We start from the raw sequence: 15,884 nt of genomic DNA, 5'->3' as shown, positions 1-15,884 counted from the left end.
AGGAGCACAAAACAGAACTGAGGAGAGAAGAGGAGCGAGTGAATGAGTGTGTGTGTGACGGTGAGGGTACTGGTAAATTAATATTTCAGAACTCTGAAGAGATTTGGATTTCATTTTAGTGAAGCAAGAAATAAGCTTAGGGGGTTTTGTAGCCCAACAGCACTATCCACGCTTTATTACTCTTTCCTTACATTTTAAGTATTTCCATTTACAGACTGACAGTTCTCTAACAACACTGGCAATGGTTACTAGAACCAAAGCGATACATCTTCTCTATGACATCGATATTTAGATGAAGTAGACAGACATATAGAGGAATCACAGGCCAACATTTTACCTTTGCAGGAAGCAGATCTGCTGCAAAAATAACTGCAAATGTCAAACTATACTATCATTCGAAGCTTATATATTTATCATAATATTTATGCGAAAAACGTTAGGAATAGTTACTATGTTCATAACATAAATGTAGAGAGTAGGTTGGAAATTATTCTCAGACGCAAGGAACTTTCCTAAAGAAGAAAACCATGGATGAAAATCTTGGTATCCCTTCCTCACCGTAAATACAACTTCACCATATTAATTGTGCCCCTTTGTTCAACCAACAACAAATGCAGGATATGCCTCATCAAAATCACAAGAGCATCTGGCTTTTGTTTTAACAAAGAAGTTTGGAACATCTACCAAGCAGAAGAATTGCAACAGATTGAAACTTCAGCAAACCCCAAGGAGTGGTGGGATGCCAGTAAAACAGCAGCAAGAACAAAGCACTAAGACAACAGCTCTTTTGATAGCAAATACCTCATAACTGGGGGATTTCAAACACCGCTTTTTAGTACTGGTGAAAAGGGCAACTCTCTTACGTCTCTTTGTTATAGAACATTTGAAGTATTGCAACTCAGGAAACTTCATAGAATCGTAGAATGGTTTGGGTTGGAAGGGATCGTAAAGATCATCAAGTTCCAAATCCCTGCCCTGGGCAGGGACAACTCCCACCAGACCAGGTTGCTCAAAGTCCTGTCAACCTTGGACTTGAACACCTCCAAGGATGGGGCAGCCACAGCTTCTCTGGGCAACCTGGGCCAGGGTCTCAAACGTTTAAAGGAAAAAGAGCCCATAACAAAAATATATAAAGCCAGGGTATTTTCCTAATTTTCAGGAACCCATGAGAGCTTTTAATTCTTTGGACCAAGAGATCACAGGACTATATAACAAAAAGAGTCCACAGCTAAATGTTCCTTCAAGCTTTAGTTGGTGGGTGCGGTGTTTGGTGGGCGTTTGGTGTGGTGGGTTTTTGGGGGGGTTTTTTGTTCTTCTCTGGGCAACCTGGGCCAGGGTCTCAAACGTTTAAAGGAAAAAGAGCCCATAACAAAAATATATAAAGCCAGGGTATTTTCCTAATTTTCAAGAACCCAGGAGAGCTTTTAATTCTTTGGACCAAGAGATCACAGGACTATATAACAAAAAGAGTCCACAGCTAAATGTTCCTTCAAGCTTTAGTTGGTGGGTGCGGTGTTTGGTGGGCGTTTGGTGTGGTGGGTTTTTGGGGGGGTTTTTTGTTGTTTTTTTTTTGTTTTGGTTTGGTTTGGTTTTTTTGGGGTTTTTTTGTGGTTGGACTTGATGATCTCAGAGGTCCCTTCCAATCACTAAGATTCTGTGATTCTGTGATTCTCTGAAAAACCAAGGATGCTCCAACTGGGGCAAATTCAAACCTAGAATGATTGTTCTGGTATTTTAAAGGGTACTCAAGGACAGTCAAAGTGGATCACATTTTAATTTTTCATCTTCAGAAGGTAGTTATGAGTTATGTAAATATAACAAAGCTTTAAGGACATTATGAAAAAAAGCATGGCGTTTGTCAATATTTAGGATAAGAAGCATCAGTCATGCCAATTGGTGATGCACAGGGTACGTTCTTATTTCTGCTCCAAAGGGACCTTCAAATTGGTCACAAAACAACTTCTCTAGTAGCTTCAGTGTCAGGCGGATCTGCAGTCTGACAACTGAGAGAATGCAAATGAGTCAGTAGATGTTGGGAATGGGTTTGTGTATAACGTATGATACACGCTGTACGTAACGCACGGTGCACCAGGCTGCTGAGGGTGACAGCATCTAAGAAATGTAAATATTTTTAATTAAGAGTATTACAGTTAATGTAATTTAGGCATGTAAATAAACATTGCTGGATCTTCAACTGTGTTTAATATACACACAGGTTTGTGATAAACAGACTGAACTGAATGTGGTCTTGATATAATTTAATCAAAGACTTCTTTTTATTCTTTCACTTCCTGGTTGTGTGGAAGGGGCTCGGATATCTAATAATATTAGCTATATTGTTGGGGGAATAACATCAGTGCCTGAAACATTTAAAATTAATTTTTTATAAGCCCAGTACATCAACAGATACATCCAGGTTCTCTGGTGATCTGGTAAGCATGGGGGCTTTTATCAGGAAGCTACAGTTGTACCACTGCCTCATTTAACAGGATCATGACGAGAACATGCTTAAAATATCACATTTTTCCATCATCTGAATGCTTTTCCTACACCCGTGCACACAAAAAAAACCCTGAAAAATTTGCAAGTTCCGCAGACAGGCTGTTTTTAAGTGACCTATATGAAAACCTGGAAAAATAGAATATATTATTGTCTTTCTAAAACAACAATGCCAGTAGAATACCTCCCAAATCTTTACATTTTGCCACTGGTAATTATGTTCTATCAGATCAGAATTTGATTGCAAACTCAGAGCATGAGAATTAGCCGTCCAAAAGCCAAGGTATCAGGAAGATCTTTGGTGCAATTCTGCAAAAAAGTGAAAGAGTTTTTGGGGAAAAAAACCCTCAAACTACAGCAAAACTCCTTGACTGAAACAACACAGAGTTGATGCCACGTGGCATTGCAGGTGCTTAATGACAGCACATATTTGAAGAGATTCAATTTTAAACTAGCTCTGCATAACTAGTAGTGCCACTCTCTGGGAATAATTATCCTGCCACAATAAAATGTGATGATTTTTTTTCACAGTTTATACCTTGAAGCACAAAAAGAAAAAGCATCTTTCAACATTCGTTCTCTTACTGTACACAAGATGCCACCATAAATTATCTCATGGGCAATACTTGGAAAACTTAAGTGTTCTGGTGGATCACAAGGTAGAAGGGATTTCTTCTACTTAGGGCTATCAATCTGCCAAGCAAAATTTGCTTTCCACAAAGGATAGGATTTCCTGTTTCAATTTGAATACCTCAAGTATGCTGCTGAAGTCTGAAATAGTCACTTAGACTCTCCTTAAAATTAACAGGAAAAAAAAAAACCAATCCAATTCTATTGAATACCTCAAGTATGCTGCTGAAGTCTGAAATAGTCACTTAGACTCTCCTTAAAATTAACGGGGAAAAAAAAACAATCCAATTCTATGGTGAGGCCACAAGTGGAATTCTGCGTCCAGTTCTGGGCTCCCCAGTTCAAGAGAGACAGGGAACTGCTGGAGAGAGTCCAGTGTAGGGCAACAAAGATGATGGAGGGATTGGAGCATCTCCCTGATGAGGAAAGGCTCCCCTGATGAGAGCTAGGACTCTTCAGCCTGGAGAAGAGAAGGCTGAGGGGAGACCTTATTAATGCTGACAAGTATCTAAAGGGTGGGTTGAGGGAGGACGGAGCTGGACTCTTTCCAGTGGTTCCCAGTGACAGGACGAGGGGCAACGGGCACAAGCTGGACCATGGGAAGTTCCACTCCAATGGGAGGAAGAACTTCTTTGGGGTGAGGGTGGCAGAGCCCTGGAAGAAGCTGCCCAGGGAGGGTGTGGAGTCCCCTTCTCTGGAGATCTTCAAGAGCTGAGTGATATGCTCTGGGCAACCCTGCTTTGGCAGGAGGGTTGGACTAGATGATCTCTAGAGGTCCCTTCCAACTCTGACAATTCCATGATTCTGTGATACCTGTATTAAAAACTCTCCTAGGAAACCCCTACAGATCTCTGTTTCCACCCTCTCAAACAGAAGGACGCTACGTAGTTAATTCTTAGACAGTTTCAGACACTTAAATTAACTAAGCTGAATCTAAGCTTAAATGCCTTGGAAATTATTACTCCTGTTGATTCTTTCGCATGATAATAATCGCCCCACAATGGCTGTCTCGGGGGTTTAACTGGTAAACTCTCACACAGTGAATCGAGGAAGAGATGAAGGTTTCTTCAATGGGACATTGTCGTGGTTTCAGCCGAAATCACCGCAACCGAACCAACAGATGGCCCTTCCCCCCCCCCCAATCAGGAACACATGGGGATCAAAGGCAGATGAACAGACAGGGTCCTCTTCGGACGTCGGCCATTGCAGGAAGAGAGTTGACCCTTTGATCCCTCAGCTTTTATACTGAGCATGGGGCAGATGGGATGGAACACCCCTGTTGGTCAGGTTTGGGTCACCTGTCCTGTCCGTTCCTCCCCACAGATGTGACCCCTCTATGTTTTTCCGTTTCCGACCCTCTAAGGGGCAAATAACGAAAATTGGCTGCCCTTGGTTGTTATAGCAATAAGTATAAGCAAGGGCCTCTCTACATACCATTCCCTGGCATGGAGCACAAACATTGGTCTTATCACTCTGAGAAAGAACAGTTTTCTCCACAATATGCCATTAATTTCAGAGAGTTAGAAAAGGCCTAACTAAAATGCAAAGTTACAGAACAGAAAATTGATCCGGTTTTACCTCAAACCGGGACAGATATTTGCACCTGAGTACATAAATCTCATGTTCTCTTCAGTCCATCCTGACCCAGCTCAGCAGCAAAGCTCTGCTGTCAGTGCAAAGGAAAGCCAAGCTGTTCCTTTGGCACCCTCCTTGGGAATGTGCAATAATAAGCCAATCGGAGAGAAATGTTTGTAATTTTGGGGAGGAAAAAGAAATTAAAAGTGGTTTTTGTAACACTATAAACACACGGCAAGAAGCCAGGCTACCTTTGAATGAAATATATATTTTTTTTTTGTTTGAAATCACAAAATACATGAATAAACTTTTACCAGAAAAGACTGCGGGGTCAGAGGGCAGCCAAGACCTTGTAGCTCCTGCTGTGGTCTCCTCTGCTGAGGAGCCCAAGGCAAGCGTTGAGTAAAGAGACAAAGCCAAGCTACTAATAGTGCTGACCAGGCAGAAAAGCTCTCCTTTTTCAGATGGTTTTCTTTAGGAACTCTCTTGAAAAAGAAACTGTAGCACTTCCTGAAAAATGTATGTTTTCTCTCTCAATACTCCACAGAGATCATCACCATGTAAATGACTGCAATCTGTATCATTCTTTTTTCGTGGTGAAAATCAAGAATGTTGCCTTGATTATTTTGGATGAGGACAGAAAAAAGGAATCTGAGGGCCCTCTTCAATCTCAAAATACAATGCTATTCTTTTTGACATTTTTATGAACTTCCTAGAATCTACTGACGGCAATAGATTTGGCCGATATTCCATGAACATTTTTATTTCATTCTTGACTGATGTTTTAGTGGTTGTAGGTTTTGTTGGTGAATTTATAAGAATTTGGTATTATACAGCTACAGTTGATGAAAGCATTAGTCAAACAGGCCCCACAGAAGCTGTGAACAACAGATGAAGTGTCTGCACAAAAATATGACACAGGATAAAAAGTATCAAAATAACCAAAAAAAAATCTCCAAAACAACACAGAGAAAAGGACATAACACAGATATTTATTGAACATAAAGTGACTTAATGGTCTGCAATAGGGATGGAATGTACATGCCTGAAGTGTACTCTGCTACCTTTTGATCACTGTGTAAGAAGAGCTGTCAGGAACTACACGCTCTGTATTGGGATAACATCGTACTAGTGCTCTGTCTACACACATCTCCCACAAGCATCTTGTGTGTCACATCAGGAGCATGTCAGGGCCACACCTTGTAGACAGTAGCTAAACAGTAATACTAAATTAGTAGCATGGGCTGGAGCCACTTTGCTGTGAGGACAGGCTGAGAGAGGTGGGGGGGTTCAGCCTGGAGAAGAGAAGGCTCCGGGGAGACCTTAGAGCCCCTTCCAGTCCCTAAAGGAGCTCCAGGAGAGATGGGGAGGGACTCTGGATCAGGGAGGGGAGCCCTAGGAGGAGGGGGAAGGGTTTAAACTGAAAGAGGGGGGATTTAGATGATAGGAAGCAATTCTTTGCTGTGAGGTTGGTGAGACCCTGGAACGGGGTGCCCAGAGACATGGTGGAGGCCCCATCCCTGGAGACATTCAAGATCAGGCTGGATGAGGCTCTGAGCAACCTGGTCTAGTTAAAGATGTCCCTGCTTATGTAGGGGGGTTGGACTAGATGGCCTTTAAAGGGCCCTTCCAATCCAAAACGTTCTATGATTCTAAATTAGCAGTAATTTCTCAACAACATTGACAATAAATTCTTTTGTTCTTTAAGCTGGCCAAAAAGATAATCAGAGTAGCCAACCAAAAACCTCCCTATATAATAAGATCAGTGTCTTTCTGTCCATCACAAAAAGTGGCTCCTAGGAAGAAGCTTCATAAAGATGTTCAGTTGAGACTCCACCAGCACTAACCCATATGGAAGTCCTGCTGTGAGGAATGCACACGAGGGTTTGCCTGGGTACACACACCACAAATTCCCCAACTTCAGACAGTAACTGAAACTGATGAAACACTGATGATTTAAAACTAATTAAGACACCAAAGGAAAAAGCTTACCTTAGTACTTCAACCCTACGTATTAATAACCAGCACTTATAATTTAAAAGCTTTATTAGGTCTTCAAAGTCAATGTTCTTGCTGTACCTCCCACAGTTCCCTCAAACATTTGCTGATTGGGAAGAATAATTTCATTCATAACAATAAACTGGGACCAACAATAAAAGTACAACATAGTGCACACCTACAAGGATGCATCCATACATTAGCAGCATGGGAACATATTATTAATATTACAAAATGCATTCCTGAAATTGCAAGGATTCAAAAAAAAATTTTATTTCAAGTAAGTTTTTAAAGAGCATGATTTGTCTAACATGTTATTAGGACCTCCTCAAATGAAAGGAGAAAAATGGATTAATAACAAGGAGCATACTGATTGAAACTGATTGAAATCTAATTACTATTATCACAGCTAAATGGTATTTTTTGCATGCAAGCTGAAGCTCTGTGTTTTTTGATACACAGTCCTCTAACATATTGTCACTCATTTCTCTGCTCTTAGAGCCATTTTCAGTTGAATTGAAAATAAGTGCCTCAAGTAACTATACAGTATAAAATGCTTTGTTAGCAGCCAATTCTTTAACAAGAGAAACGAATAAATTAATCATTCCTGAACAGTGTTTTCAGCTGAAGAATATTATCCACCTAAAACCCCTTTAGAAATAATGTATACCTGGATTATTATCAGCCCTACTCAGATGATTAATTTTTTCCCCCAAGTTACACAGCCATAAAACTCCTAACACAGAATTTCTATTCCCTGAAGTAATGATACTTTGTAAAAACACTGAATTCTCTGAATCAGGAAGAAGTACAGAACTCAAAGGACATTGAAGACAGTCAAGAAACATAAGAAAAATATCAGGAGCTGCCCCAGGTTTATGGACCCTCAATGCAGTACTCAAAAACTGTCATAGAATCCTAGACTTGTCGAGGTTGGAGAGGACTATGAGATCATCTAGTCCAACCATCAACCTAACTCTGATCAAAACCATCACTAAACCATGGCCCTCCAGGGATGATGCCTCAACCCCTTCCCTGGGCAGCCCATTCCAAAGCTTAATAACCCTTTCAGCAACTCAAAGGACATTGAAGACAGTCAAGAAACATAAGAAAAATATCAGGAGCTGCCCCAGGTTTATGGACCCTCAATGCAGTACTCAAAAACTGTCATAGAATCCTAGTCTTGTCGAGGTTGGAGAGGACTATGAGATCATCTAGTCCAACCATCAACCTAACTCTGATCAAAACCATCACTAAACCATGGCCCTCCAGGGATGATGCCTCAACCCCTTCCCTGGGCAGCCCATTCCAAAGCTTAATAACCCTTTCAGCATAAAAATTGTTCCTAATATTCAACCTGAACCTCCCCTGGGGAGCTTAATAACCCTTTCAGCGTAAAAATTGTTCCTAATAATCAACCTGAACCTCCCCTGGGGCGACTTGACTGCTGCCCTGAGTCACGGAGTCACCAATACTATGTGTAGCCCCCATCTTTTGCTACCCTTTTACAGAAACAGGGACCTTCCAGAAAGCAGGGAAAGAACTGGGCATCATAAAATGACAAGGGCTGTGATAGCAGGAAATGTAAATGATGGGATGTAAATGAAGCTTCAGCTTCCTACTCAGCTACAGCCCATAGCTACAGAGTCATATTAGGCCAACTGCAGTCTCATTTTTTTTTGTCTGCAGAATATGATGGTACTAATCCATTTAATTTTTCATTTCAAATCCATCTCTTTGCCACAAAATCTAATGAGCACATCAAGTAAAAGAATTCATCTCCACAATGCAGTGATGAAAAATCAGTTTTCTTTCCCTAACAATGAAAACTTTCATCTTAAGTCAAGCGATCACGACATTGAAAGTATTTATGAACAACAACAACAAAGTATATAGACATCGGTAAGGGATGCCCAGTGAATTTATTTTTCCCCTGCTCCAACCCTGCATGAAGGTACAAATACCTGTGTTGACTTCCTAGCTAAAATAAGGACTTTGACACCACACCTCCAATTTTTTGGCCACTTTTGCACCTTCTTGTTGTCGGTCTTTCAGGTGACAACACAGATACGCAGCAGTTCCTATTGCAGACCTTTTACATCCCAGTTTGAGAAACTCTGCCCTACTCTGCAGTTGAACAGACAGATTCAAATGACTCTTTCCTTCGATGGATAAGTCATGTGCAAAAAGACCATTTTTTCTTACGTAATTTATTATTTAGAGTTGGCAGGGAAGTTCACATGAACTGAGCTGAGTGGCAAAGCTCCCGTCTGGGCTCTCTCTAGTCACTATATATAAATCCTCACCCCAGTCAGCTGAGAGAATTTCTAATCTCAGACCGGAGCTTTTCTAAAAAGAGCGACAGAAATTATGCTGCAAATACTGCATAATAGGATGATGCTCCAAATCCTCCTTCTGTGGAAGCGCGTGACTGTTGGAATGACAGATATTCAATCCCCAAATACCGGAGCCAATAAAATCATCCTCACAAATGTTTGCGCCCAGCAAAAGACCGAAACAGCGTCAGGAACAAAGCTGAATCAATTAGCCTTTCAAAAGGCAAATGAAGACTCTGAGATCCAACATCAGTCTCAAGGCCTGGACCTTTACCAGGCAGTAAACGCTTATGGCAATGAAATAAAACATAAAGAGAAGAAAATTTAAGATTGCCGTCCCTCTAGAGACATCAGAAACAATATTTTTACTGAACAGCAACGACGCTCAGTCCATCTTGCTGGGAGAAAGGACAAATGGCCTTTTTTGCCTTCCCTTGTGTACTAGTGCATTAAGTCTGAGAAGGTCATTAATATTACTTAGTGTCTTCTCAAAACTGAAGATTTTAATCAGAGTTTACATTTCTGTCAGCCATTGTGTAGTCTGGTTTTTGCAGCGCCTACTATAAAAGGTCACAATACTGCTATTTTGGGGGGAGGCTAACAAATAAAGACATTTATCTAGTGTCAGGTCATTTTGCTGACCAGGTAGGCCCTGTATAATTTTTTTTAGAGCTTTGCTTATCAATTACCATTAATCTTGACTTGTGTTGCTATGGATTTTCCCAAGCGAAGGTTATAAATGTGTAGCAGAGTCTGATGGAGATTAATGTGCAGAGTAAAACAAGGGGACAAAAATGCCTTCAGAAAGGTATGACCTCAGACACAATCTGTCACCGTGCTTTATCTGCTCCTGGGATAAAAATAAATTAAGAAACATCTCTAACCAATGGCTTCTTTGATAAAATCAAATAATAATCACTAGCTAAACAGAACATGGGATCGATGTTACAGTAAAATGTGTTGCACTTACATGTTGTGCAGAACACCTGGGAGAACATCAGCCCCTTTGCTTTCTGCATCGATTAATAATCAGGATTTCTCGCAATAAGGAAATTCATTTCTGGGAAGACAAAAAAAAAGAAACAAAACACGAGGTTAAATGATTGGCAGTTTTTTCAGTAGTCACGCTGTGGTAATATACGAAAACATAAAATCTCAGCTGGGCAATTTACAGGAACATGCTACAATTTCATTAAAAAACCTGCATAATTAAATCTGTATTTGTGAGGGTGAACATGCTATTAACATTTTATGAGAGTCAAGAATTTATTTCATGCATAAGTAAAAAGTTACTTGAGCTGCGGGGAGTTTCTTTAGTATTTCTGTTTTATTTTGTTACGCCAGGAACAAAGGTTTTGCTTTCCAGGAAGCATTCATTCCCAGTTTCAACCACAAAGACCTGTCACAAATACTATAAACAAAGGGGGATCTTGGCCAAACCCCCTTGTTTTTCTTATGAAAAAAAATATCACTTTTTCCTTGAATATTAATGGTAGAAGGATCTGAAGGAAATTCTGTAGATTATATCCCAGAATACCTCCCTCTTTCCCTTTTCAATGTGTGTTTCTGAGAATACATGAAGAAAAGAAACAGGTAGGTTGGAAAACAGACTCTTGCAGTGAAATCAATTTAACAGTGGAGGAGATTCCCAAGAAAATGAAGAATGTCTATAGGTAGGTACAGTACAACTTGTGAGATCCAGCTTATTCCTACTGTTCTGACAGAAGTTTACAAAAGTTTAAAATTTCCTCAAGAAGAAAAGGAGCTTATTCCTACTGTTCTGACAGAAGTTTAAAAAGTTTAAAATTTCCTCAAAAAGAAAACAAGACTGATTTTAAACATTTTTGCCTCTTGCACCTGTAAGCAACTATCTTCTAGTTAATGTGGTCAGTAAGTTCTATTTCTTGTTTACCCTAAACATTTTCAGTCAGTTTTGTGGAATGTTCCTTGTTGTCAGCAGGGAATTTCAAACATTTTTGAAAAGTGACCCTACTCCTGCAGATTCCTGAATTATGATTTTGAACGTGGTGACAAAAGCCTTGGGCTTTTTACTCACTCTTTGTGCCCCCTGTGAACCTGTCCTCAGCCACCCTACAGGTGAGGACGCTACAGGAAAAAAAACTACTGCTGGGGGGTGCTGAGGGGAAAAAACAAATGACTTAGAAGCTTTTAGTAATTTTAAACCTATGAAAACTGAGAGAAAATACTACTGAGAGCGAGCTGCAGTGAGAGAATCTGTTGGGTTGTCTAATAACTCCACTTAGTATCTAAAGCCTCATCAAATAGGAAGGAACAGGTGATGGCATGCAGGTGCTCATAGAATGAGTGCCAGCAGCGTGATACAGCTCCCCGGTTTTGTCAGCCCTTCATGCAACAGTGATTCTGACATTTTGCATTTATCTAGCTCTAAAGAAAGGCAGGTTGGCTCTAAACACACCTGGCCAAGTTAGGAGTGGCTTGCAGTGTTGGAAATACAGGTACAGAAATGCCACAGCACAACTTCAACGATTAGAAGAATCTCAAAAGAATCATCTTGTTCCGGAAATATTCAGGCAAACATCAGTGATCTGGACTCTCAACAAATCTCACCCTTCAATAATTTTGGAGTTAAGCGATTGAGAACAAATGTTAAATGCTCAACAAGGTACAAAATACAGAGTTACATCTACAGACTGGTAACAGGGTGTGTAAATTTTTAGTCATTGACAGTTCTGTCCTGCCAGCTACCTGGAGAACCATTTGCTCCTCTCACAAGGTGCTCAGCAACTCATCTTACTTAGCCAATTAAAAGGGGCTAATTTGGAATCAGTTCCTTGACAATTCTGCACTGAGGGCTAGGAATAAGTGCGATGGCAAAGCACAAATTTAGAAGCAAAGGAATATAGTTGAGTAGCAAATTATAAAACCAATGTGCTGTGGTGGACCTCTTTAATGTATCTCCTAGGTGAAAAGCAAGTAAGGCTGACCAGGCTGTGTTGGCAGAAAACCATCAGAGCCCTTGATGAAGACCCTCCTTCCACAATCTGCCAAAGCAAATTGCCTTCCCTTCACTACCTTAGTCCTATAGAAATAAGCTTCCCTCTAAATGGGTGGAAAAAAGCTAGGTGGTGAGAGAGTAGGTAACACTTTTAGTACATAAGGTCAGGAGAGGAGAAGAGAGGAGAGGAGAAAAAGAGAGAAATACTGTTTAATTCTTCTGTTAATTAATTCTGCTCTCAATAACCCCTTGCCTGGTTTGATGACTTCCAGTTGTCCATAAGTCATGTATGGGTTCACAGGGAGTAAAGAAAAGCATCACATGAAACACAGTGAAATAATCTTTAAATTTCTAAGCTTGATAACCGTAGCCTTTCCCTCACCAATCTATGTCTCCTATCAAAAAAATTCCAACTCATTCATATACAGCTCACCTCCCCTGAGTGACACGGACATGTCTCCACAGGATGAGGCAAAAGATAACTTATTCTTGTCTAAGAATGTATCACAGAATCACAGAATCACAGAATCTTCTAGGTTGGAAGGGACCTTAAAGATCATCTTGTCCAACCGTCAACCTAACTGACAAAAATAAAAAATTTTTCCTAATATCCAGCCTGAACCTCCCCTGGGGCAACTTGAGGCCATTTCCTCTTGTCCTGTCGCCTGTGACTTGAGAAAAGAGACCGACCCCCACCTCTCTACACCCTCCTTTCAGGGAGTTGGAGAGAGCAATAAGGTCTCCCCTCAGCCTCCTCTTCTCCAGGCTGAATAACCCCAGCTCCCTCAGCCTCTCCTCATAAGACTTATTCTCCAGACCCCTCACCATCTTTGTCGCCCTTCTCTGGACCCGCTCCAGCCCCTCAATGTCTTTTTTATGGTAGGGGGCCCAAAACTGGACACAGTACTCAAGGTGAGGCCTCACCAGTGCCCAGTACAGGGGGACAATCACCTCTCGGGCCCTACTCCCCACGCTGTTCCTGATACAGGCCAGGATGCTGTTGGCTTTCTTGGCTTTCTTGGCCACCTGGGCCAAGAAATGTAGCAGTTTGATGCAGCCTCTCAGCCTTGGATAATGTAGTTAAGCTTTGTTTCCCAGATGTGTAACGTAGACGGCTACCTAAAAGTACTCAGGCATGGTTAGGGCCTGCAGATGACTACACAGAAATATCTAGCTGCTGAGATCATCTACATACCATGAACCAATGGTATACGGAAGAATGTACACTATATGTAAGCAAAGATCACAAGAATAAAGATATTACAAATTTGAGTGGGAAAAAAAATTAAATTAAATCAGAGAAATGCAAAATTTTTGGAAAAAAAATATTCATTTACTGACGTTTAAGAGCTCATTAGTGTGGAACATCACAGCATCCAGCCCTGGGAACAGGAAGAGTACAATGGGTTTATCTGCAAACTGCAGTAGAAAGATGTCCTTCAAAATACGTCGTCTCATAGCTTAATCTCAATCAGTGACCAATACTGACTACTAAACATGAAGATCTGGATGATCTTATGTAAAAACATTTTAAGCTTTTATAAACATTTCTGCAGGTTTGGTGCTATGAGTGAAAGCTTTAACAGCAGCATTCACAATGGGCATCACGGAAAAAGGAGTAAGAAGAGTGTAAATGAAAGTGAAATAATCCAAACATTAAAACAGGTTTAATCAGCGTGACGCATTATTGCTGTCATTATTACATTTTTGTGCTGTTATTACACTAATATATTTTACACAAACATTAGTTGAGGCTGGTTTAATTAGCGATGTCTACACCACCAAGGGACTTCCGCTTGAAAAATTATAGCTAAGAGAATGATAATGATTATACGTGGCAACTTGAGAGACTTAGCACAATAAATACGTATGATTTATCCAATATCCACAACCCCTGAGTAATGCCACTTACTTTTCTTTATTAATAGCCTAGAAATACAGGATCTCAGGAGAATCCAACTGATCATCTAGCACACACACTGACTTTCTGAAATGGAATCAAGGATCTTCAGAGGGCCTTCTGCCTGCTTGCCCTCTAGTTCCTCCTAGAAACTATTAGCAAAAAGCATCCATGATGTTATTTTTCCACTGTCCTGTTCTTTTTAATCCATTTTCCCAGCGTCTTTAAGCAGCAAATAAAAACAGTAACTTCTTGTCTCACCTACAGTGAGCATGAAAAACACTGATCACAGCCCTCACTGTAACAACCAACACTACAATCCTTTGGGGATTTCACCTTCATTTTTTTCCTACTGTCAGAACTTTCATATTTGTCAAAACTTCACCAGAATCCAGCCGTAAAGAAAATGCCCCATCCACTGTGAAGCCCTCTGCCCTGCAAGTTCTCAAATATTAACAGTTCTTATTACTTAACTACTTCCAAGATAACAAGATACGATAAATATAAAATGTATATACAACTGTGTTAACTCATTTTCCATTATTCTTGCCTGAATTTATTTTCTTTGTTATTAACTATTAAAAATAGGCCTATAATTCACTTTTTCATGAAGATGAATAGCGTAAGATTCCTGAACACTTCTCTTCAGACATTTTTATATGCTCATTTATTGCAATTATATCATACAATATTGCTCATATTTTCTTACCTCTGTTATTTTTATAAAGCCTTATAACTCTTTTGGTAGTTACAGTTCAGATTTTGGTCCAGTCTTTCCAAATTTATCATTACATAGACATCACTTCTATATGGAGCTACAGCTTCTTTATGCTATGAATGGATTTTCCTTTTCTGATGCTTAGATTAAGAGCTGAGGTTTAAGAACTGCTTTTCTACCACACATTTTTCACAGAAACACAGAATCACAGAATGATATGGGTTTAAAAGGGACCTCTGGAGATCATCTAGGCCAATCCCCTGCCAGAGCAGGGCCACCCAGAGCAGGTCCCACAGGAACGTGTCCAGGTGGGGTTTGAATGTCTCCAGAGAAGGAGACTCCACCACCTCTCTGGGCAGCCTCTGCCAGGGCTCTGCCACCCTCACAGCAAAGAAGTTCCTCCTCATGTTTAGGTGGAACTTCCTATGTTCAAGTTTGTGCCCGTTCCCTCTTGTCCTGTCCCTGGGCACCACTGAAAAAAGACTGGCCCCATCCTCCTGACACCCATCCTTGAAGTATTTATAGGTGTTGATCAGATCCCCCCTCAGCCTTCTCTTCTCTGGACTAAAAAGGCCCAAGTCCCTCAGCCTTTTCTCAGCAGAGAGATGCTCCAGGCCCCCCATCATCTTTGTAGCCTCTGCTGCACCCTCTCCAGAAAGGGGAGAAATTCCTTTTTCTTGTGTGCTGAATCTAGGAGTTTCTAAAATCATCATTCATTTTTCTTTATCTGTACACAGGAACAATAAGTCAAAAATACTTTCCATCAGCAGCATGAAGCTGGGAGTGAGAAACCTTCCAGGCTCTCTCTGGAATGACAGAAATGGGAATGGGACTGAAGACACATTTATATTTATTTATAGACATTGATCAGATGCCCCCTCAGTCTTCCCAAGACTAAAAAGACCTAAGTCCCTCAGGCTTTCCTCATCAGAGAGATGCTCCAGGCCCCTCACCATCTTTGCAGCTTCTGCTGTCCCCTCTCCAGCAGTTCCCTGTCCTTCTGGAACTGGGGAGCCCAGAACTGGACCCAGTGCTCCAGATGGGGCCTCCCCAGGGCAGAGCAGAGGGGCAGGATGACCTCCCTCCACCTGCTGCTCACACTTTTCCTGATGCCCCCCAGGATGCCATTGGCCTTCTTGGCCACAAGGGCCCATTGCTGGCTCATGGTCACCCTGTTGTCCACCAGGACTCCCAGGTCTTTCTCCTCAGAGCTGCTTTGGGTTGTGGGGGGTTTTTTGGTGTTTGTTTTTG

The 15,884-nt window shown here is 41.0% G+C and overlaps 1 long non-coding RNA gene across 1 annotated transcript in view; it reads right to left on the bottom strand.

Annotated features, from left to right (window-relative positions):
- LOC106885182 overlaps positions 1 to 15,884 on the bottom strand; it is a 393,401-nt gene that overhangs the window by 102,097 nt on the left and 275,420 nt on the right. Inside the window, exon 2 of the long non-coding RNA XR_001411397.1 lies at positions 10,009 to 10,098. This is a non-coding gene — a long non-coding RNA (uncharacterized LOC106885182). The remainder of the gene's footprint in view (positions 1 to 10,008; positions 10,099 to 15,884) is intronic.

Source organism: Calidris pugnax, unplaced genomic scaffold (assembly GCF_001431845.1).
Source record: "Calidris pugnax isolate Ruff unplaced genomic scaffold, ASM143184v1 scaffold3, whole genome shotgun sequence".
Taxonomy (NCBI): domain Eukaryota; kingdom Metazoa; phylum Chordata; class Aves; order Charadriiformes; family Scolopacidae; genus Calidris; species Calidris pugnax.
Note: the sequence above shows the minus strand (reverse complement) of the source record. Positions and strands in the feature narration are given on the sequence as shown.